The sequence below is a fragment of the Anolis carolinensis genome, chromosome 2 (assembly GCF_035594765.1).
Source record: "Anolis carolinensis isolate JA03-04 chromosome 2, rAnoCar3.1.pri, whole genome shotgun sequence".
Classification (NCBI taxonomy): Eukaryota; Metazoa; Chordata; class Lepidosauria; order Squamata; family Dactyloidae; genus Anolis; species Anolis carolinensis.
Genome location: NC_085842.1, coordinates 226,127,499 through 226,151,396, shown reverse-complemented (window position 1 = coordinate 226,151,396; position 23,898 = coordinate 226,127,499). Strand labels below are relative to the sequence as shown.

Genomic DNA, 23,898 nt, shown 5'->3' with positions numbered 1-23,898 from the left:
AGTAGGTAAAGGTAAAGGTTTTACCCTGACATTAAGTCTAGTTGTGTCTGACTCTAGGGAATGGTGCTTATTTTTATTTCTAGGATGAAGAGCCAGTGTTGTCCGTAGATATCTCCAAGGTTATGTGGCCGGCATGACTGCATGGAGCGCTGTTACCTTCCCGCCGGAGCGGTACCTATTGATGTACTCACATTGGCATGTTTTTGAACTGCTAGGTTGGCAGAAGCTGTGGCTAACAGTGGGAGCTCACCCCACTCCCTGGACTCAAACGGCTGACCTTTCAGTCAGATAGTTCAGCAGCTCAGCGGTTTAACCCATTGCACCACCAGGGGCTCCCCTTAGAAAAGTAGATAATTTTTAAAGTCTCACTGTATTATTATCACCATGAGCCAAATTATTAAAGGTTTCCTTCAAGATGCACTGGAAATATAAAACACATTTATTCAAGATAGTAGCAGTGAGTAAAGTATGACAACCTTATCGATGATGATGTTTTAGTATATCCTCATCTAAAACAGGTGAGGAGTAAAACATCCCCATCTCTGGTTAAGTTGGCTGTGGCTGCTGGGAGCTGTAGTCCAACATCTGTAGGACCACACAATCCCACTCCTTCAGAACACAGGTACAGTAGGACCCCTGTAACTGGGGAAGCCAGATCCTTGGATTCATTTATCCACGTCCAAGGAAAAATAGTATATTCAGGAATTTTCTAGGTCCTCCAGGCAATTCTATGGTATGCTTTCCCCCAACGTTACTATAAAGTTGTGTTGCATACCTTTCTAGGCATCTCCAGCTGCTTCAGTACAACTCTATGCATACGGGGACCAGAAATCAGGAAATTTAATGACATTCATGGTTTCAGATAACCAGTTCAGCTAGGAATGCATTCCCCACAAATACCAATTGTAAATGTCACTATCTTGCTTCTAGAAAACTGTTCTTTCTTTCAAAGGGGAATACTCTATTTTAAGCTTATGAAATGAAAAAGAAAAGCTGTGCCTGCAATTTTCACATATTTTCTATATATGCTGGTGAAGTCTTATAAGATCTTTATATGAGATTTAGTACTAAAACCAACCCCAAAATGCAATTTTAAAATAATGTGATAATTTAATAACAATTCTATGAAATGACCTCATGTGAAGTAATAACAAATTTAGAATCACAGAGTTGGAAGAGACTGCATGGGCCATCTATCCCAACCCCCTGCCATGCAGAAAAAGCACATTCAAAATACCCCTCACAGATGGCCATCCAGTTTCTGTTTAAAAGCCTCCAAAGAAGGAGCCTCCACTACACTCTTTGCCTGGAGGTATTTGCATAAAAAGAGACAGTTATACTTCCCAGCGAGCAAACACCAGGCACTAAAGATAAGGCTATCTGGGGTAAAGGGCACTGCCTGCAACAGTATTTCACAATGCACTGTCTTGTGTTTTACAATAGCTGCAACGAGATCTACAAAAGTCAACTAGAATTTGGTCATTGGAATCATAAGGAGTTGGAATTCTTCTTAGTCTTAATGCCATCTCTTAAGTCATTAAGCTTGTGGGAATTAATTCTATAAATTTCCCTATGTTCATGTATAGATGGGTGACAGTCCCAATATATTCTAAACAGAAGGGTGCCTTTGATAATTCATTCTTCCAGTAATACAGACTTTGTACTCAACAAACAGGCCATTTGTACTGTAGAGACACCCTGCTACATAAACGGCCTCTCTACAGTAAATGCATGTCATGCTGTTCAGAGGATTATTCTAATGCCAAATCAACAGTGAAAGAAATAAGAGCTAAGTTAAGGATGTTCATGATCTAATGGAGAAACAGAAGGAAGTGTCTGGAATAACATTGTGCTCATTTATCTGTATCATGTTTATAACATTCTCAAATTGTATCATCTATTTGTTATATTTATATCATACCATTTGTCCAGTGTTTTGTGCGGCCCCTCACAGCAACCTGTGATTATCTCAGACCATGAGAAAGTACCATATATGCTAGTCAGTATATAAGTTGACTTCATGTATAAGTCAAGGGCCAAAATTAGGGATTTTGATATAAGCTGTGGATGAATCAAGGGTAAAAGTGAGGGCCGTGAAACAAAATATGTAAAGGATGAAACAAAGGATGACTCAGTGGAGGCTAGAACCTAGATCTCTCAATGCAGTCTGATAGCTTAACCACATGCAGAAAACCAGTTTAACTCAGGACTGTATGTCTGAGGATACAGAATTTGAATTCTAAGGGACCTAGCCTGAATAATTTCATTTCACTTGTTGTATTATCTCTCCTTTCAACATGCATGATAGCAACCGTCAACTTTATAGATGAATGCTGATTTTACTCCTCGCCCTTGTTAGCATTGCAACATGACTCTGATGTCACTGAATGTTAGACCTGTTTGCTCTCTGTCAATGGCATACTCCCCACAGCCTTTGCTCTGATTATTCCCAAGTGATGAAAATATCTGATTAAGGGTAGATTGCATGAGATTTTGCAAGACCACAATTCAAGAAATTTCAGTAGCCATGAGAGTTAAAGTAATTCAAAGGTTCAGGTCACTAATCATAACTGCATGAAGGGTAACCGGGGGTTGCTTAGTGTTAATGGGCACCTATTCAAAAATAGTATTCAAAAATAGGACCTTCAGAAAATAAAATTCATACAACAATTCTTAGCACTGTCTGTTTTCTTCTCTTTCTCCATCTCAGCCTCTATTTGCAACCACAGAATCATAGAGTTGGAAGAGATCTCGTGGGCCATCCAGTCCAGCCCCCTGCCAAGAAGCAGGAAAATCGAATTCAAAGCACCCCCAACAGATGGCCATCCAGCCCCTGTTTAAAAACCTCCACCACACTCTGGGGCAGAGAGTTCCACTGCTGAACAGCTCTCATAAGGTAGGAATTTCTTCCTTATGTTCAGGCAGAATCTCCTTTCCTGTAATTTGAAGTCATTGTTCAGCGTCCTCTCCAGGCCAGCAAAAAAGAAGCTTGCTCCCTCCTCCCTATGACTTCCCCTTACATATTTATACATGGCCATCATGTCTCCTCTCAGCCTTCTCTTCTGCAAGCTAAACATGCCCAACTCTTTAATGCCTCGTAGGGCATGTTCTCCAGACCCTTGATCATTTTAGTCACTCTCCTCTGGACACATTCCAGCTTGTCAACATCTCCCTTCAATTGCAGTGCCCAGAATTGGACACAGTATTCCAGGTGTGGTCTGACCAAGGCAGAATAGAGGGGTAGCATGACTTCCCTGGATCGAGATACTATTCTCCTATTTATGCAGGCCAAAATCCCATTGAGAATTTTGAGAGTAGGTTTGTTTCATTCCCCATCTAGAAGTGGGGAATGAAGCAGAGCTCAGAAGAGTTACTTTTCAGCCATACTAGTTGTTATGGTAAAAAAAAAACCACACACAATTTCTGAATTGGAGAAATTCTTTTCTTGTTGAAATGCTAAGGTGTATAAATATTGGATTTGGGGGACCTAATCTGGGAGGAACAAACTTGAGGAAGACTAACAGAGAAGAGAAAGCAGATGGAAAGGGCAACTGAATGGAGTATCCTGGAGAATGGCTGGCACTGTAGCAAGCTGCTACAGTTCCAACTTTTCAGAAATAAGTTATATCAAAATAAAACAAAATATGGTTGAAAGAACAGCATCTAACATGAATAAGCTCTCAGAGTATACTTCATTTGATGTGTCATCTAATGTCATGCATCCTCCCTTATGTTCTTGGACTCCAGCACCCAGAATTCCTCATCATTGGCTACGCTGGTAGGGTGTTGGTATTTGTACTTCAGCAAATTTGCATGATTCCCATCCAAGGCAGAAACAGACTAGCAACTTATTATGCATTTAAACACCTACTATGCAATTTCCAAAAAATTATCTCAAGCAAGTAATGCTCAGGTTTTTCAGAGAAAGTAGCAATAAAAAGATTAGAAATTGGCAGCAGTCAATTAAATCACTTAATTTAGGCCAAAAAAACCTCTGAACATTGCTTTAAATTCAGCCTTTTTTTGATGAATATGCGAAACTTGTATTTTGGTTTACACATGAAAAACCACACGTATACTGGTTATTTCTTTTTCAAGAGAAGGGATATTGCCACAAGAAGTAGTTGTGCATTAAAGTGAGGGTTGGATATGTTTGAGTCTGCATAAAGTGTTACTTTGCAATCTTATGCATGTCTATTCAGGATTAAGTGCAATTGAGGGCCCTTTCACACAGCCATATAACTCAGAATATCAAGGCAGACAATCCACAATATCTGCTTTGAACCGAATTATCTGAATCTGCACTGCCATATAATCCAGTTCAATGTGGATTTTATACAGCTGTGTGGAAGAGGCCAGAGTTCAGCGGCACCTATTCCTAGGTATCCATGAATAATAATGTGGACAACTATAGAGAGAAGGACAGTTATACATGTTCCTCTTGGGATTTTAGAGTGTTATACATGCCAAGGGACTTGGGAACAATTTTTTTTTAAAAAAGCATTGTTTTTAATCAAAGGAGTCCCCTAAAGCGTTAGGGGCCATATGGGGTTTTTGACCATCCACTTCTGGAAGGAAAGATGACTTTTCAGGAAGTAAATTGAAAGTTAATTCTGTTTTAATTCCTGCTTGAAAAAGCCCCTCTCCGAAAACAGTTGGATAAGTCATAGAAAAAACACTCCACTGCACTTAAGATGATATCTACCTTTTGGGGGGTAAAAGAGTTTTGTCAATTTCAGCCAATTTTGGAGTGGCAACAGAGGTGCATTTAGCAATCTCAAAAACAGCATTGAGGGGCCGGTTTCCTCCTATCCAGCATACAGGATTGCAATCTTAATTTCTTTTTTCCATTTCAACCCTTCTCAGGCACATTGCCACACCTTAATCTCTGCACCTGGTAGCAAGTGCTCAATTCCCAAATTTCCCAGGGACTGTTGCTGTCCATAGTACTGCTAACTGTGTACTTAGCTGACTGCAAGTCAGGATTTATTTTATTTTGGGGATGGAAGCACTGCCTCAGAGGGATCCTGAGTGTTGGATTTTAGCAAACAGTGAAAATGCTCACTCCCACAAGTAGAAATATTTCCACAAACAGATTGACAACTGTGCATAGTGAGTTAGAAGCAGAGATTAAAAAGACGAAAGGGGCTGAATTTTCAAAATCTTGTTACAACCTGAAGCCAGCTATTGAATTTATTCCGCACCTTTCTTCTGACAAAAGGGTCATGTAACTACCTATTATGTGAATGTCTTTTAAAAAATGAATAACAGAAGACAGTGTGTATTGAACAGGTGAGCAATGCTGCTTTAAACCTTTATCAGGTGTTAGAATGGGGAGGCCCAAATTTGGACCACATAAGAAGACAAAGAATTAAAGTATTCCAACTTACCGTCATAAAATGCAGCTTGTGAGACACATAACTACTTTCCCATCCACTGCATTTGAACTTCCTTACAAACAAACAGATGAGACAAAGGACTACATTCAATTGTCAGATTATTGGATTTTATTGCCTGCATATTCAGAACCTGCCTTGGCCAAAATTATTTGGACAAAACCATGTGAACAGGATCTGTCACATAGGTCATAAAGAAGAATTCTCTTTTGTGATCAGAGCTTAATCAGGAGAACATCTAAAGTAATGGTTATCAACCTGTAGGTCCCCAGGTGTTTGGCCTATAGCTCCCAGAAATACCATATTCGGATTTCTGAGAGTTCAAAACATATGGGGACCCATAGATTGAGAACCACTAATCTAGAGAGACTTGGCTCCTAAAGGATCACTCATACCTCATCTCTTTTTGAGAAGAAAAGTAGAAATAGAGTTTTCTCGTGGATTACTCAGAACATGCCCTGCACTAACGTGAATTATGAAACATGAAATCACATTCACATACCATCACTATTCCAAGCTGAACCAGAGCAAAATCCTGAATGAGGGTGTAACAAAGCATAATAGTGGCAGGATGCTGGTCCAGCCAAATGAAACAGAGGAGGAGCAAGACAAATGCAGCATGTGTAGGACAGTGGGATGATCCATATTTTGCACTGACATTTCTCTTTAGTGATAGCATCAGATAACTATTAAGCAAGAACTGCAGAGGGCCAAGAGCTAATATTTACAAAGGGGTTAAAGCCACATTCCCCAGGTTTAGTTCTGTTCTCCATAATGAGGTGCCTACCACACCTAGAATATTCAAGGAGCAGATATTTTAAAGAGTGCTATTCAGTGTCTAACAATCTTGCAGAAATCAGATCTTGCTTCATTTTGAAAGCTAAACAGAGTTAGGTCTGGCAGGTATGGGGATGTAAGCTAATTTTCCAGAGGGAGAGAAGCCATCTCTCTCTTTCTTTTTGCCAAAGAAGCCCTCTGAAATGCATGGAATTGCCATAGTTTGACTGGAAAATACATGTACACACATTCAATGGCATAAGGACCATTTTCACTGTGACCACATACAGTGCTAGTTCATAGATGGGCAATTTTTGCAAAGTTGTTTTAAATATGGATTACAAAACTATAGCTTTATTTGGCAGATCAACTTCACTCAAACTTGGGTTGAGAAAGAGTAAGGCCCATGGTTGGTTAGTGAGTTTTATGGCTTAGTGAGGGCTTGAACCTTGATCTCCCAAGTCTTGGTTTATTACCCAATCACACTGATTGCATGCTAACAATTCTTCTCCCACACTACAATCCTGCTATGTACAACCCCACAAAAAATAGGATGGAGGGTCTACTTCCTGAAACAGAAAATAGGATAACACAAGCCACGTAACCTACCATAGTATTGGAAGTCATTATTCAATCCTTGAACTAGACTAGAGTTTCTCAACCTGGGGGTCGGGACCCCTGGGGGGGGGAGGTCACGAGGCAGTGTCAGAGGGGTCGCCAAAGACCATCAGAAAACACATATTTCTGATGGTCTTAGGAACCCCTTTGACAGAGAACGCTGAAGATCTCTCCGCCTGTTTGGCCCAATTTTATCATTAGTGGGGTTTAAGGGGCTCTTTCATTATAGGCGAACGCTAAATCCCAGCAACTACAACTCCCAAATGTCAATGATTATTTTCCCCAAACTCCACCAGTGTCCACATTTGAGCAAATTGAGTATGCTTGCCAAGTTTGGTCCAGATCCATCATTGTTTGAATCCACAATGCTCTCTGGATGTAGGTTAACTACAACTCCAAAACTCAAAGTCAATGCCCACCAAACCCTTCCAATAGTTGTTGTTGGTCATGGGAGTTCTGTGTGCCAAGTTTGATTCAATTCCATCATTGATGGAGTTCAGAATGCTCTTTGGTTGTAGGTTAACTATAAATCCCAGCAACTACAACTCCCAAATGACAAAATCAATCCCACCCCAGTGTTCAAATTTGGGCACATTGGGTATTTGTGCCAAATTTAGTCAAGTGAATGAAAATACATCCTGCATATTGGATATTTACATTACGATTCATAACAGTAGCAAAATTACAGTTATGAAGTAGCAATGAAAATAATTTTATGGTTGGGAGTTACCACAACATGAGGAACTGCATTAAGGGGTCATGGCATTAGGAAGGTTGAGAACCACTGAACTAGACTTTTAAAGGTGTCTGTGATCAGTAGGACTCCTGACTTTTAAAACACTTCTTAGGTGTCACTGCACACATAACTGGCTGTTTCTCTAAGAACCCTACTTTGAGAACATAGCAAAGTAACCTTTTTGGATTGGTAGAACCCCAAAAGGATCCTGCTAGTTGGAATCAAAAATATAACTTTACCAGACGCTGCCTACCTTACACTCCTGCCCACCAATCACAACACAATCAGCAGTTAGGAGAAAATCCTAAGGATCTAAGAATCATAATCCTCAATTTAATGTTCATCAAGATAAAACATGCATTGTGTTTGGTTTATTTTGATATAAGCAAGGAGAAGCCCACCCAAGAGGACCTCAGAGCTAAAACTGCCTCTGGCAGCTAATGGAGGGAGGGGAGAATAAACCACAGCCTGAAGCAAAGGACAATGTACTTTGCTCCTGCTGACAAACAGGGTAAGTAGGGGAAAGGAGAAAGAGAAAGGGAGGAAATCTTTTCTTTACTTTTTTTTTTAAAGGGTTTAAGCAAGAAGTAATACTGCTCAGTAAAAGGCACCTTGAGACATTTGAAAACTTATTTTCCAAGGCAAATCAAAACCCTTCATGGTGTGGTATCTCAAAAGTCAAGAATATAAAAGAGAATGAAAGAGAAAAGATTCCAATTTAACAATAAAATTCAGTGGATTTTAACCTTTTCTGGGCCCTGTATCCCTTTAAGAATCTGGTGAAAGGAAGGATACATTTAATTTTACACTAGAATTAATGCAGTTGACACAACTTCAACTGCCATGTCTCAAAGCTATGGAATCATAGGATTGTAGTTTGTTTTTTTATCGTGTCAGAAGCGACTTGAAGACATCCTGCAAGTTGCTTCTGGTGTGAGAGAATTGGCTGTCTACAGAGATGTTGCCAGGGGGAACACCTGGATGTTTTACCATCCTACTGAGAGGCTTCTCTTATGTCCCCGCAAGCTAGAGCTGGCAGACGGGAGCTCACCTTGTCTCGCATATTCAAACCGGCAACCTTCAGGTCAGCAACCCAACCTTCAGGTCAGCAGTTCAGCCAGCACAAGGGTTTAACCCATAGCACCCCCACAGTATAGTTTGGTGAGGACCAGCACTCTTTGATGGAGAAGGTTGAAGACTGTAGAGCCACAACTCCCATAATTCCATAGCACTGAGCTATAGCAGTGATGTCAAACTATATTAATTCCACAATGTGTATGTGTAGAATTAGTGATTGGCTTTCCTAGCAAAACATAACAGACAATGTTGCATAAATATTAGTCTGGAATGGAGGGAGAGGTGTAACGAAAGCTTGAAAAATATGAAATTTTACCCAGTGAAAGTTAACAAGAAAGAAATCATAGGCAAAACATTTTTTTCTCAAGTTCGTAAGTTTCTTGTGACGGCCTCCATATCTATCATGCCGTTTGCCTTTGAGTTTCTCTGGGGCTGAGAGAGTGTGACCTGCCCAATGTTTTAACCAGAGTAATATTCAAACACTCAAACCCCTACACCACACCAGCTAACAATTTAGGAGCATTATTATTTTAAGTGTTTAGAGAAACATTAATACAGGCCTTTAATGCAAATAAATTATTGTAGCTATTTTAATGATGATGATGATAATAATACTTCGTTTTTCTATCCCGCCTCCATCTCCCCGAAGGGACTTGGGGCGGCTAACATGGGGCCAGGCCCAAAAACAGGAACAAGTTAAATCATATTAATAATAATAATAATAATAATAATAATAATATTTGTTATTACCTGCCTCTTCTGATGGCTCGAGGCAGGGTATAAGTCAGAAACATATGATCATAAATAAAATAAAATATAAAATAAAATACAGTAGAGTCTCACTTATCCAACATTCACTTATCCAACGCTATGGATTATCCAACGCATTTTGTAGTCAATGTTTTCAATATATTGTGATATTTTGGTGCTAAATTAGTAAATACAGGAATTACAACATAGCATTACTGCACATTGAACTACTTTTTCTGTCAAATTTGTTGTATAACATGACGTTTTGGTGCTTAATTTGTAAAATCATAACCTAATCTGATCTTTAATAGGCTTCTCCTTAAACTCTCTTATTATCTAACATATTCACTTATCCAATGTTCTGCCAGCCCGTTTATGTTGGATAAGTGAGACTCTACTGTATCTACAATAAAATACATAGATAAGGGTTGCATTTTTTTTTGGGGGGGGGAAGCAAAAAAAAAGTTATACCACACACAATCCGTTCACATTCCTCTGTAAAATCAGGACACTAAATAAATAACAACACACTAAAAACAGGGGAATTCCAGACATGAAACAATCAGGGCCAGCTAACCCCCCCCCCCCAACAAAGGATTCCCACAGTTAGGAAGCAGCCAGGCTTTGAAGCTGCAAGGCCATTAATGCTAATCAAGGTGATCAATTGCAACATTCACACTTGCCTCAAACAGACAAGAGTTATTTCTCCCTCCCTGGACTTTCCACAGATATATCAACCCCACTTGCCTAGTTTCCAACAGACCTCACAACCTCTGGGGATGCCTGCCATAGATGTGGGCGAAACGTCAGGAGAGAATGCTTCTGGAACATGGCCATACAGTTCCAAAAACTCACAGCAACCTTGTGATTCAGGCCATGAAAGCCTTCGACAACACAATCTGAGGGACCTTGACTGAAAAAAAGTGTGACAACCCCCGATCTAGACTTTAGGACAGGCATGGGCCAACTTCAACCCTTGTGGATTATCTGATTTGATATTCTGGGTTATATGTCTGTGTGGATGGGCCCCTAGGCGAGCAAAACAGAAGGAAGCTACTCTGGAGTCAGCAAAGGCAGGAAGCGGAGATCAAGAAAAGCCTGAGGAGAAGAGGGGAAAGAAGGCAGGCAGGAAGGCGGGCGCTTCAGGGACCTACCTGGACGGAGACCCAGGGAAGGAAGGAGAAGCCACGCCAGCGGCGGCCCTGAAGCCCAGAAAGCAGGAGCCGCCAGCTGAGCTCGGCTCTGGCTTTGCGCTCAGGCTCCTCCTTCCCGGGTCAAGGAGGCGGAGGAGGAGGAGGAGGCCGCGTCTCCCTCCTCTTCCCTACGGGCCGAGGAAAGCCTCCTCGCCCTCCTCTTCCCGAGGCGTGGTTTCTCCTCAGAGCTGAGCCTAAAGCTCTCCCTTTGGGGCCGATAATTTATTTATCCTGTCAGAAGCAAATTGAGGGCCCTCCCACACAGCCCTATAACCCAGAATGTCAAGGCAGAAAATCCCACAATATCTGTTTTGAACTAGAAGCCGTTCCACACAGCCCTAGATCCCAGAATGTCAAGGCAGAAAATCCCACAATATCTGCTTTGAAATAGAAGCCGTTCCACACAGCCCTAGATCCCAGAATGTCAAAGCAGAAAATCCCACAATATCTGCTTTGAAATAGAAGCCGTTCCACACAGCCCTAGATCCCAGAATGTCAAGGCAGAAAATCCCACAATATCTGCTTTGAACTAGAAGCCGTTCCACACAGCCCTAGATCCCAGAATGTCAAGGCAGAAAATCCCACAATATCTGTTTTGAACTAGAAGCCGTTCCACACAGCCCTAGATCCCAGAATGTCAAGGCAGAAAATCCCACAATATCTGTTTTGAACTAGAAGCCGTTCCACACAGCCCTAGATCCCAGAATGTCAAGGCAGAAAATCCCACAATATCTGCTTTGAAATAGAAGCCGTTCCACACAGCCCTAGATCCCAGAATGTCAAAGCAGAAAATCCCACAATATCTGCTTTGAAATAGAAGCCGTTCCACACAGCCCTAGATCCCAGAATGTCAAGGCAGAAAATCCCACAATATCTGCTTTGAACTAGAAGCCGTTCCACACAGCCCTAGATCCCAGAATGTCAAGGCAGAAAATCCCACAATATCTGTTTTGAACTAGAAGCCGTTCCACACAGCCCTAGATCCCAGAATGTCAAGGCAGAAAATCCCACAATATCTGTTTTGAACTAGAAGCCGTTCCACACAGCCCTAGATCCCAGAATGTCAAGGCAGAAAATCCCACAATATCTGCTTTGAACTAGAAGCCGTTCCACACAGCCCTAGATCCCAGAATGTCAAGGCAGAAAATCCCACAATATCTGCTTTGAACTAGAAGCCGTTCCACACAGCCCTAGATCCCAGAATGTCAAGGCAGAAAATCCCACAATATCTGCTTTGAACTAGAAGCCGTTCCACACAGCCCTAGATCCCAGAATGTCAAGGCAGAAAATCCCACAATATCTGCTTTGAAATAGAAGCCGTTCCACACAGCCCTAGATCCCAGAATGTCAAGGCAGAAAATCCCACAATATCTGTTTTGAACTAGAAGCCGTTCCACACAGCCCTAGATCCCAGAATGTCAAGGCAGAAAATCCCACAATATCTGTTTTGAACTAGAAGCCGTTCCACACAGCCCTAGATCCCAGAATGTCAAGGCAGAAAATCCCACAATATCTGTTTTGAACTAGAAGCCGTTCCACACAGCCCTAGATCCCAGAATGTCAAGGCAGAAAATCCCACAATATCTGCTTTGAACTAGAAGCCGTTCCACACAGCCCTAGATCCCAGAATGTCAAGGCAGAAAATCCCACAATATCTGCTTTGAACTAGAAGCCGTTCCACACAGCCCTAGATCCCAGAATGTCAAGGCAGAAAATCCCACAATATCTGCTTTGAAATAGAAGCCGTTCCACACAGCCCTAGATCCCAGAATGTCAAGGCAGAAAATCCCACAATATCTGTTTTGAACCAGAAGCCATTCCACACAGCCCTAGATCCCAGAATGTCAAGGCAGAAAATCCCACAATATCTGCTTTGAAATAGAAGCCGTTCCACACAGCCCTAGATCCCAGAATGTCAAGGCAGAAAATCCCACAATATCTGTTTTGAACTAGAAGCCGTTCCACACAGCCCTAGATCCCAGAATGTCAAGGCAGAAAATCCCACAATATCTGTTTTGAACCAGAAGCCGTTCCACACAGCCCTAGATCCCAGAATGTCAAGGCAGAAAATCCCACAATATCTGCTTTGAAATAGAAGCCGTTCCACACAGCCCTAGATCCCAGAATGTCAAGGCAGAAAATCCCACAATATCTGCTTTGAAATAGAAGCCGTTCCACACAGCCCTAGATCCCAGAATGTCAAGGCAGAAAATCCCACAATATCTGCTTTGAACTAGAAGCCGTTCCACACAGCCCTAGATCCCAGAATGTCAAGGCAGAAAATCCCACAATATCTGTTTTGAACTAGAAGCCGTTCCACACAGCCCTAGATCCCAGAATGTCAAGGCAGAAAATCCCACAATATCTGTTTTGAACTAGAAGCCGTTCCACACAGCCCTAGATCCCAGAATGTCAAGGCAGAAAATCCCACAATATCTGTTTTGAACTAGAAGCCGTTCCACACAGCCCTAGATCCCAGAATGTCAAGGCAGAAAATCCCACAATATCTGCTTTGAACTAGAAGCCGTTCCACACAGCCCTAGATCCCAGAATGTCAAGGCAGAAAATCCCACAATATCTGCTTTGAACTAGAAGCCGTTCCACACAGCCCTAGATCCCAGAATGTCAAGGCAGAAAATCTCACAATATCTGTTTTGAACCAGAAGCCGTTCCACACAGCCCTAGATCCCAGAATGTCAAGGCAGAAAATCCCACAATATCTGTTTTGAACTAGAAGCCGTTCCACACAGCCCTAGATCCCAGAATGTCAAGGCAGAAAATCCCACAATATCTGTTTTGAACTAGAAGCCGTTCCACACAGCCCTAGATCCCAGAATGTCAAGGCAGAAAATCCCACAATATCTGCTTTGAACTAGAAGCCGTTCCACACAGCCCTAGATCCCAGAATGTCAAGGCAGAAAATCCCACAATATCTGCTTTGAACCTATATGGCAGTGTTGACAGATAACCAGAACAGACCAGTTATCAGACTCAAAATGCGCCAATTGTGTATTTATATGTATATTTTTATCAATGTTTAATGTATTTAATTTTAATTGATTGAATTGTCTGTAATACTTTTATATTGTGTTTTATTCTAAGCCGCCCTGAGTCTCCTATCGGTGAGAAGGGTGGGATATAAGTATTGTAATAAATAAATGAAATAACTCAGTTCAAAGCAGATAATGTGGGATTTTATTCAGTTGTGTGAAAGGGGCCTCAGAACACAGTTATACTTTTTTTTGCCCGTGTTTGGAGCAACCGGAGTTGCTTCTGGAGTGAGAGAATTGGCCGTCTGCAAGGACGTTGCCCAGGGGACGCCCAGATGTTTTTTGATGTTTTTACCATCCTTGTGGGAGGCTTCTCTCATGTCCCCGCATGGAGCTGGAGCTGATAGAGGGAGCTCATCCACGCTCTCCCTGGGTGGGATTCAAAGCTGGCAGCCTTCAGGTCAGCAACCCAACCTTCAAGTCACAAGGCTTTTATCCCCTAGGCCACTGGAGGCTCCAGTTATACGGTATGAAAAATCCACAAAACAAAGTTAAAAACATGTTGTCGAAGGCTTTCATGGCTGGAATCACTGAGGGCCCTTCCACACAGCCCTATATCCCAGGATATTAAGGCAGGAAATCCCACAATTTTTTTTCCTGTCAGGAGCAACTTGAAAAACTGCAAGTCGTTTCTGGTGTGAGAAAATTGTCTGTATGCAAGGATATTGCTCAGGGGACGCCAGGATGTTTAAAATGTTTTTACCATCCTTGTGGGAAGCTTCCCTCATGTCCCCACATGGAGCTGGAGCTGATAGAGGGAGCTCATCGGTGCTCTCCCCAGGTTGGATTTGAACCAGCAACCTTCAGGTCAGCAACCCCCCCCCCCCTTCAAGTCATTGGTCCAGCTGGCACAAGGGTTTGACCCACTGCGCCATCGGAGGCTCCTATATCTGCTTTGAACTGGATTATCTGAGCCCACACTCAGATTTTCTGCCTTGATATTCTGTGATATAGGGCTGTGTGGAAGGGCCCTGAGTCCACACAGCCCTATATTCCAGTTCAAAGCAGATAATGTGGGATTTTATTCAGCTGTGTAGAAGGGGCCTGAGAACACAGTTATACTGTATGAAAAATCCACAAAGCTAAGTTTAAAATGTGTAGTTGAAGGCTCTTATGGCTGGAATCACTGACGTCCCTTCCACACAGCCCTACATCCCAGGATATCAAGGCAAAAAATCCCACAATATCTGCTTTGAACTGGGTTAGATGAGTCCACACTGCCATATATTCCAGTTCAAAGCAGAAAATGTGGGATTTTCTGCCTTCATATTCTGGGATATAGGGCTGTGTGTAAGGGCCCTGAGTTGTTGTGAGTTTTCCAGGCTATATGGTCATGTTCCAGAAGCATTCTCTCCTGATGTTTCTTCCACATCTGTGGCAGGCATCCTCAGAAGTTGTGAGGTACATTGGAAACTAAGCAAGGGAGGTTTATATATGTGTGGAAGATCCAGGGTGGGAGAAAGAACTCTTGTCTGTGGGAGGCCAGTGTGAATCCTTTGTTTGGAGGCGTTAGCTGTCCCTGATTGATTCATGTCTGGAATTCCTCTGTTTTCAGAGTGTTGTTCTTTATTTATTGTTCTGATTTTAGAGTTTTTAAATACTGGTAGCCAGATTTTGTTCATTTTCATAGTTTCCTCCCTTTTGTTGAAATTGTCGACATGTTTCAATGACTTCTCTGTGTGGTCTGACATGGTGGTTGTTGGAGTGATCCAGCATTTCCGTGTCCTCAAATAATATGCTGTGTCCAGGTTGGATTCCCCCAGGCAGGAAGAAGCCAGGCCTTGAAGCTGTCAAGGCCATTAATGCTAATCAAGGTGATTAATTACAACATTCACACTGGCCTCCAACAGACAAGGGTTCTTTCTCCTGCCCCAGACCTTCCAGAGATGTTTAAACCTCCCTTACTTAGTTTCCAATATACCTCACAACCTCTGAGTATGCCTGCCATAGATGTGGGTGAAACGTCAGGAGAGAATGCTTCTGGAACATGACCATACAGCCTGGAAAATTCACAGCAACCCAGCTATGACTTTATATGAACAAGACTGTTTCTAATGACCTAGTGAAAGCTCAATTAGTGCAAAATCCAGAGACCCCATTATCAGGATAACAGGTAACAACTTAACTTGTTTGTAACTTAGGGACTGTCTGTATGCTATTACCTCCATCATAATAGACCCCAACATAAGATTACTAATTATGTTCCTATATTGTTTCCAGCACAAACGATATGTCAAGGATCAGGGGCTCCCGATTCAGCAGTAATCCTTTCACAGGAGAGGTTTTATCCTAATGTACTCCTGTAGTATTAATAGTGCACCCCCAATTTTTTATTTTCATTTTAAAGAAATACAGTATTAAAAACAGAAATAAGTATCTATATGGTTTTGTACAATAGAGTTGATGTGACGGTACATATACTTAAGCAAAACCTGCCCTCTAGTGTTGAAGTATATTTATTGTTAACCACTGTCAAGATACTGATAAGAGTCAATTTACAGGTCCCATCTACACAGGCCAGGAGATCCACAATAAAGTGGGTTATAAGGGAGGAAGCTGACTTCAAAAACACACACTCCTAATGTGCACTGCTATGCACATCTGCCTGGAAAATGCATGTTCAGAAGAAAATCTGAGATCAGGAAAAAATTGTCTGCAACGGATATTCCCCCAAAAGCGAAACTTATGCGATGCACAGTGTTGAACCTCATTTTAAAGACAAGGGACCCCCAAAGGTGCCAAAGGCCATCCTGAGGCATCAGGAGACGTTGAACCTATTAGCCCTATGGGGCCTCGGGACAATACAAGCACAGCTAAGAGTTTCACATAGAAATTATGAAATCCTACAGAATGTATCCAAACAGATGAGGTCAAAGGGGCATTTATTTATTTAATTCACTTGTATATTGCTTTTCTCAGCCCGGATGGGGGATTCAAAATGGTTTCCAAACATATGACAAAATTCAATGCCTACACAACAATAATAAAATACAACTATGGATTGAATCATAAAAACGCAGTCACATTAACATTAAAACATAGAGTTGAAAACATATTTATTTAAAATTATAATCACATTATGCCTTGCTTGGCATGACAAGACAGTGGATGAGTGTAGGACAAAAACCAACCCCCCAGCAAGAAACACAGGGAGCTTTGTGACCATTGTGCCTGCAGTGGAGCTGGTGCCATTTGTATGCTCTGCTTTCATTAGTCTGACAAGATCCTGAGGGGTGCAACTATACACCCCAAGCATGTGGCATGGAGTGCAAGCATAGACAGGGTTCCTTCCTGCCAAACTGGCATCCATCAGCCAGATAGCAGCCTTCCACAGTGCTCCTTGGACCTTTTCCAGGACTCCCAAGGTAACAGTGAGGTGCCAAGGGGTAGAAAGGGAGGGGTGCCTTGACAGATGGGTCTTCTGTGGTCCCATGGACACCCCTCTGGCTCTACAGCACTGTCATGGCAAGCAGGTTGTCTGGCCTGGCTTGGCCTCTGCTGGAGGCTTCGAAAGGGGTTATCTGCCTTTCTCCTGGAGGAAAACTTCACAGGTTTCTGTAATGATCGGTATAGGCTTGCTGAAATGAGCAGCAGCTGAGATCTCTCGAAAATAATAGCTCTTTGCTAGCAGATAACAGCCTGTCTTGGTATTCTTTTCCTGGATCTTGGCTCTGCTGCTCTTAGGTTAGAATTTTGGACTTTGACCTTGTTTCTGCAATCCTGTTCTGGGCCTTGTTCATGTAGTCCTGTTCTGTGATATTCTGATTCCATGTCTCTGATTGCTGGACTGACTTGGCTCAATGTATGGCTTGATGTATGAACCTGAATTTTGGTTTGTACTCCTGGATCTGTTTTATGGACTCTGATCAGTGAATTCCTGGCATCTGACTGTTGGACTGCAGCCTTGGCTACTGTTTGTCCTTGTCCCTGACCTGACTTTGTAATACTTGGCTTGTCTGCTTTAATTTAACTTTTTGCCTTGACTTGTGCTCTTTGTTACTCCAGATATGTGCTGCAATTCTGTTTTGCTGGCCGACCCTTTGAAAGACTTCAGGCTTAGTTTACATTATAAATAAATATAGTTTTAACACACCGTGTGTTAGTTTGATAAATGTCAGCTCTTGATACCATAGTGAGTCCTGGCACCCAGCCAGGTCATGCCACCCAGGCGTCTGTCTACCTTGTCTGTTCACTTTATAGAGTACGTGGAAAGTGCCATAAAGGAGAAGGATGGGGTAGCAACCCTCATGCACACTGCTGTGGAAGATTGGGGGGGGGGGGGAGGATCATCCTTCATTGCTGGTGAGATATTCTCTCTGCTCCAAGGAAAGCACACACTCCCCTGCTTCCCTTGTGGATCAATCAGGCAGACCTGCAAGTTAGCTAAGCCATACAGAAGGGGCATCTGGAGAGACCCATATGGAGCTCCATAGCTGGCAGTCACAGTGAGTTCCAAATATTTTGACAGCTAATCAGTACATATGCTTTAGTGATGGGGGGTGGCAGCATACAAGTATTACAGGTTCGGTGATACCTGATATTGCCCGCCCCTCACATCAGCAGGAGTGGACAGCAATAATGTCTCCTGCATAATTGCCTTTCAGCACCCTTGCAATGTTGTGTGCGTGTGTAAATGAATAAACTCAAGATCCCATATGTCCTCCCCATTTCAGGACAGTTGTGGCAAATTGGGTTGCCAAGCTGCCACCATCACTGAGGCTGGCAAAGCACTGCAGGAGGAGGAAGCAGAGGACCAGAACATCAGCAACGTCAGTAGAAACTAACCATATCCACCTGATCACTAATGCCCAAATGAAAGAATTAATTCAGCAATTCACAGCATATGCCAAACCCCAGCTTGAACTGGGGGAACGCCAACTTGAGCTGGGTTATCACCAGCTTGAGCTGAGTGAAAGCCAGCTGCAGGAGTTGGAGAGGCAGGATGTAGAGCACAGGGATCTATTTTAAAATAGCTGATATTTAAATGGGGGTGGGGGGAGGCAGTAGCAGTGCAGTAGACAAATTATGATCAGAGTCAGGGAAGTCCATCTGGCAAACTGTGAATGTAAGACTGAAGAGCATAGAACCATAGTCAGAAGAGACCACAAAAGGGCCATCCAGTCTAACCCTCTGCTAATGCAGGAAAACAAATCGAAATACTCCCTACTGATGACCATCCAGCCTCTCCTTGAAAACCTCTTCCCCAATATGACATCTTTTCAAATACTTAAACATGGTTATCACGTCCCCTTTCAGCCTTCTCAGCAGTGTGATATCAAAAGGGCCAAATCCAGTATGTATCTGACATCAATAACAGCACACCAGTAGTGGAATGGTGGATCCCTAGTCATGAAAAGTATATTATCATGAAGACAGTGCAGTATAGAGACCCTGACCAAATGCATGGCTTGTGAGGACCCAGAGACAAGGAGTTAATAACATGTACTGTGACCATATTATCATTCCAGAAATAGATTGGCCAACTCTTTGGCTCAAATTTGAACAGCCACCAAAATTAGATAAAATCACAGGAATGTTAAATCTAATGTGTATTTTGTGGATACACAAACACCCACAAAAATGAGTACATCCTGAAAACAGTGGAACTTGCTGCTTTTGAAGATACCTTTAAGGCATCCCAGATCCTCAGTTCATCTCTTAAAAAAGAAATCCCCTTAAAGTGAGCAGTAAATTCCTGCCAGACCCTCAAGTACTCTCTAATCCCTTGAGTAATTCTAATCCTGTGATGAGGTTTATGTATTCCACAGAGATGCCCTAAAAAGCAGTCGTAGGCGTCACAACCTACACACAAAATTTAAATGTCTGATGAGCTCCTGAAATTCCAGAAGCATAGCCTTCCTACACACTACAACATCAGAAGTCATCTCCCTCAGGTCACTTATATTTCCTTGGAAACCCTACAGTATACTTTTATGGTATCGATCTTGATACTCAGAAAAAAGTCATTGAATAGATCCCTCTGTTTATCCATGGGCTAAGGACATGCCCAAATCTGATATCAAGGAATAAAGCTCTCTCATCAAGAAAGCATATTGTCCTGTTCCTAGTTATCTTATGAACAAGAAATCATCCAAATAGTGAATAACCCCCTTTGCCCAGACCCACATTGAAGGGCCTATCCCAGAAAAGTGCTGAACTTCCATAATGAAAAATAAAATCTCAAGGCAACCTACAGAATTAGAAGACTATTTTAAAATATGTTGTCGAAGGCTTTCATGGCCAGAATCACTGGGTTGCTGTGAGTTTTCTGAGCTGTATGGCCATGTTCCAGAAGCATTCTCTCCTGACATTTTGCCCACATTTATGGCAGGCATCCTCAGAGGTAGTGAGGATGTGAGTACACACCTCACGTCTGAGGATGCCTGCCATAGATGTGGGCAAAACGACAGGAGAGAATGCTTCTGGAACATGGCTATATAGCCTGGAAAATATACAGCAACCTATTTTAAAATAGCTGATATTTAAATGGGGGGGGGGGCAGGCAGTAGCAGTGCAGTAGACAAATTACGATCAGAGTCAGGGAAGTCCATCTGGCAAACTGTGAATGTAAAGATAGCATCCTATCTGCTGTTATTCCATGGCTATAAGTAGTTATTGAGAGCCTGCTGTTTGGCTCAGTCAAATCACATAACAGAAGTATGCTGGTGGGAGCATCAAGGAAGCTAGTAAAGAGCTGCTTATGAGTAGCAAAGGAATGGGAGGCATTAAAGACAGACATGTCAAGAGAGCAGATGTGAAGCAGATGGTGTAGATTTATCTTCTTGACTGCAGCCAACAGAAGCTTGCCAGATACTGCAGTTTAGGAGAAAGAAGTGGGTCCATGAAAGAGAGTCAGAAAGAAGCAGAGTTGTTACCCAGGACTTGCATGGAAGCATTTGCTCTGGGACTTGCAACTATGCTAGAATCAAAGGGAACCTTTTCAGGGAGTCTTATCCTGCTGGTAAGTCTTCCATGGTAAGAAAGGTGGTCAGACCTCGGATGGACACTTAGAACTTCATGACAGGGAATAAGTAAAGCATTTGAGGTTGTAGTTTTTACCTTAAGTGGAAAGAAAGTGGAAACAGGGAAACCATGTGATGGGGGTAGGAAAATCATTCATTTAATTTCAAAATTGGTAATTTTCCTACCCCCATCACATGGTTTCCCTCTTTCCACCTTCTTTTCTAATTATTGGTTTGCCTTCTCAGGAGACATATTTTTCTTCTCATTATCTCCTCCCACATTTTTTTGGATATTACAATTTCTCTTTATAAGTACAGATAGCTCTCAATTCGAAAGGTAAGTCTATTTATTTTATGTTTAAAAAAGATAAAAATTACCGTTCCTTCCTCCTCGGTCTCCCAACAGTAATGGTGGAAGAAAGGAATCAATGCTACCTATCTCAGTTACTCCCTCCATGATGACATCATTGTTATCTTTACAAGAGGGCAAGAAAAAATTCCCATCTCATGTTAAATTGGTCATTTTTACATGTCTCCACATGGGGAATTGAAGAATAAATCACTTGCCAACCAGCTTAGGAATGACCACTCCAATGACTATCATGTCAGACTACACAGAGAAGCCATTGAAATTCACAAGCATGTGGACAACTTCAATAGAAAGGAGGAAACCATGAAAATGAACAAAATCTGGCTACCAGTATTAAAAAACTCAAAAATCAGAACAGTAAATAAGAAGCAAGACTCTGAAAACAGAGGAGTTCCAGACATGGGAACCAAGGGCAGCTAACGACTCTGAACAAAGGGGATGAAGCTATTCAATTGAGGTGATTAACTACAACATTCACACTGGCCTCCAACTGACAAAGAGTTCTTCTCTCACCCTGGACTTTCCATGGATATATATAAACCTTCCTTGCTTAGTTTCTCCATACCTCACAACCTCTAAGGATGCCTGCCATAGATGTGGCGAAACATCAGGAGAGAATACTTCTAGAACATGGCCATACAGCCCGGAAAACATGCAACAACCCTGTGATCCAGGCCATGAAAGCTTTCGACAACACAGCTTAGGAATTGTCAGGAAAACCCACACTTTAGAAATGGCAAGATATCTCTTCCCCACATTTGAAGCATTTGTCAGGTGAAGGGCACTGTCAGTTGCAGTTTCTTAACTGTATAGAACCGTTAATGTTACTGCACGTGATGAAGTTCCTAGTGGAAGCAGAGGATACTAGAGTTGTGCGCGGAATTTGTTCCTACCATTTCTACCATTTCTTTTGTGTCTTCCATTTCTTTGGGAGCACGAAATGTGAATCCCCCTCCTCACACAAAAATCTGCTCTACACAAAAGCCTACTTTCATCTGCAGCCGAACTTGCCTCCTTGCCTTGGAAAGAGAGTGCATTGTGGTGGGGCGTGCAGGCAGACCTGGAGCGTGCCTGCAGCTGAGCACCTCTTACTTTAGAGTAGGAGGTGCTTGGCTGTAGGCACTGGCAGCGCAAGCGCTTTCTGGACCTGCCTGCACGCCACGCCATTCTCAAGGAGAGTGCATGTGTGGCGTGGTGTGCAGGCAGGCCAAGAAAGTGCACACCCCTGCTAGCGCCTACAGTGGAGTGCCTATTACTCTAGAATAGAAACAGGTAAGAAGAACAGAAGTGCACACTGAGAAGGGGAGCCAGTGGGTGGGAAGCCTCCCATAATGGTCTGATTTTCAGGGCCCCAAACCGAAAACAAATATCTACCCTCCAATTTCAGGAGGCTCCCAAAAAACGGATCAGGGTCCACAACGAAAGCCGGGACATGAAATGGGGCAAGGTTTACACTGAAAGCACAACTCCAGAGGGTCATAACAGGGAATGACTACAGTTTGATACCACTTTATCTGCCATGGATCAATGCTGTGAAATCATGGGAGTTGTGGTTTTACATTGCATTTAGCCTCCTCTGCCATTTTTAGATCTATACCTATTTTACTTTTTTAAACAATATATTAAGAATGATTTGTTAGGAATAAGCGATTCAGAGTTTGGTAAAGGACTTCATTTCCTAACATTCCCGAGTCAACATGGCTATCTTTATCCTGGTGTTGTCTTTAAATTGATTAATTTATTGTATTATTTAAGAGTGGACCAACCCAAATACTTCCATAACTCATATTCAGAATGAAGAAAATAGAATGTTATGGATTTGAATAGAAACAGAAACAGCTACTCTGTGCCACAGTTAATGTAATATCGGCCACACAGAGGTTTGTAAAAGACTTCATTTTGAACCCTTGGAGAAGTTTGATTTCCATTTTATTCCACACATCCCCATTTAATTTTAGGACAGGGTTAAAGTCAGGCAATGTGAAATGTTAAAACATACACCATTTAATCAGAGCAATGTCTGTGAATGAATGGCAGGAGGAGGATTCTTCCGCAAAGGATGGCAGCCCTGAGAGTCTGTTGCTGGCTCCCAGAGGCATCCAGTGAACCACCTTTGCCGCACAGTTGGCTTGCTTAATTATGCAAAACAAAATCTTGTCAAAAACCTGCTCAGATATGGTCAGTAAAAATTAAAAGAGCACATCAGGTAATGTGCAATCTTTGCTTTGGTACATAGGTGGCACTCTTGGTGCATGATACACAGCCAAGGCTGACAGTAAGATCTGAAGGAATGCAAGTTTATAGGAAAAGGTGAAATGGTTCTAGCTAATAAAAATAATAGTGGGAAGGAAACTAAGGTTTTAAAGCCGTTTAATGGCAAAAAGATATGAAAGGAGGAGGGCCATTCCATTATATTATTTCATTATTTTGGACCCTTGTGCGTGGGGAGATTCATATGCATGTGCATACTTATGTTTAAAGAGAAAAGTTTTAACACTATAACAATGTTAGTTGCTCATTCATCAGCCTGCATACACACTGGGGTGACATAGAATCATAGAATCATAGAATAGTAGAGTTGGAAGAGACCTCATGAGCCATCCAGTCCAACCCCCCCGCTAAGAAGCAGGAAATCGCATTCAAAGCACCCCCGACAGATAGCCATCCAGCCTCTGCTTAAAAGCCTCCAAAGAAGGAGCCTCCACCACAGCCTGGGGGAGAGAGTTCCACTGTCGAACAGCTCTCACAGTGAGGAAGTTCTTCCTGATGTTCAGGTGGAATCTCCTTTCCTGTAGTTTGAAGCCATTGTTCCGTGTCCTAGTCTGCAGGGCAGCAGAAAACAAGCTTGCTCCCTCCTCCCTATGACTCCCTTCATGTATTTGTACATGGCTATCATGTCTCCTCTCAGCCTTCTCTTCTGCAGGCTAAACATGCCCACATCAGTGAATATGAAGAAGAGAAATAAGCTC

At 42.3% G+C, this 23,898-nt stretch overlaps 1 protein-coding gene across 1 annotated transcript in view; it reads right to left on the bottom strand.

The window, feature by feature from the left end:
* Nucleotides 1-10,656, bottom strand: part of aco1 (aconitase 1) — a 72,963-nt gene extending 62,307 nt beyond the window's left edge. The window contains exon 1 of the mRNA XM_062971833.1: nucleotides 10,509-10,656. The gene's annotated coding sequence lies outside the window, so the exon portion shown is untranslated. The remainder of the gene's footprint in view (nucleotides 1-10,508) is intronic.
* Between the last annotated feature and the right edge of the window lie 13,242 nt (nucleotides 10,657-23,898).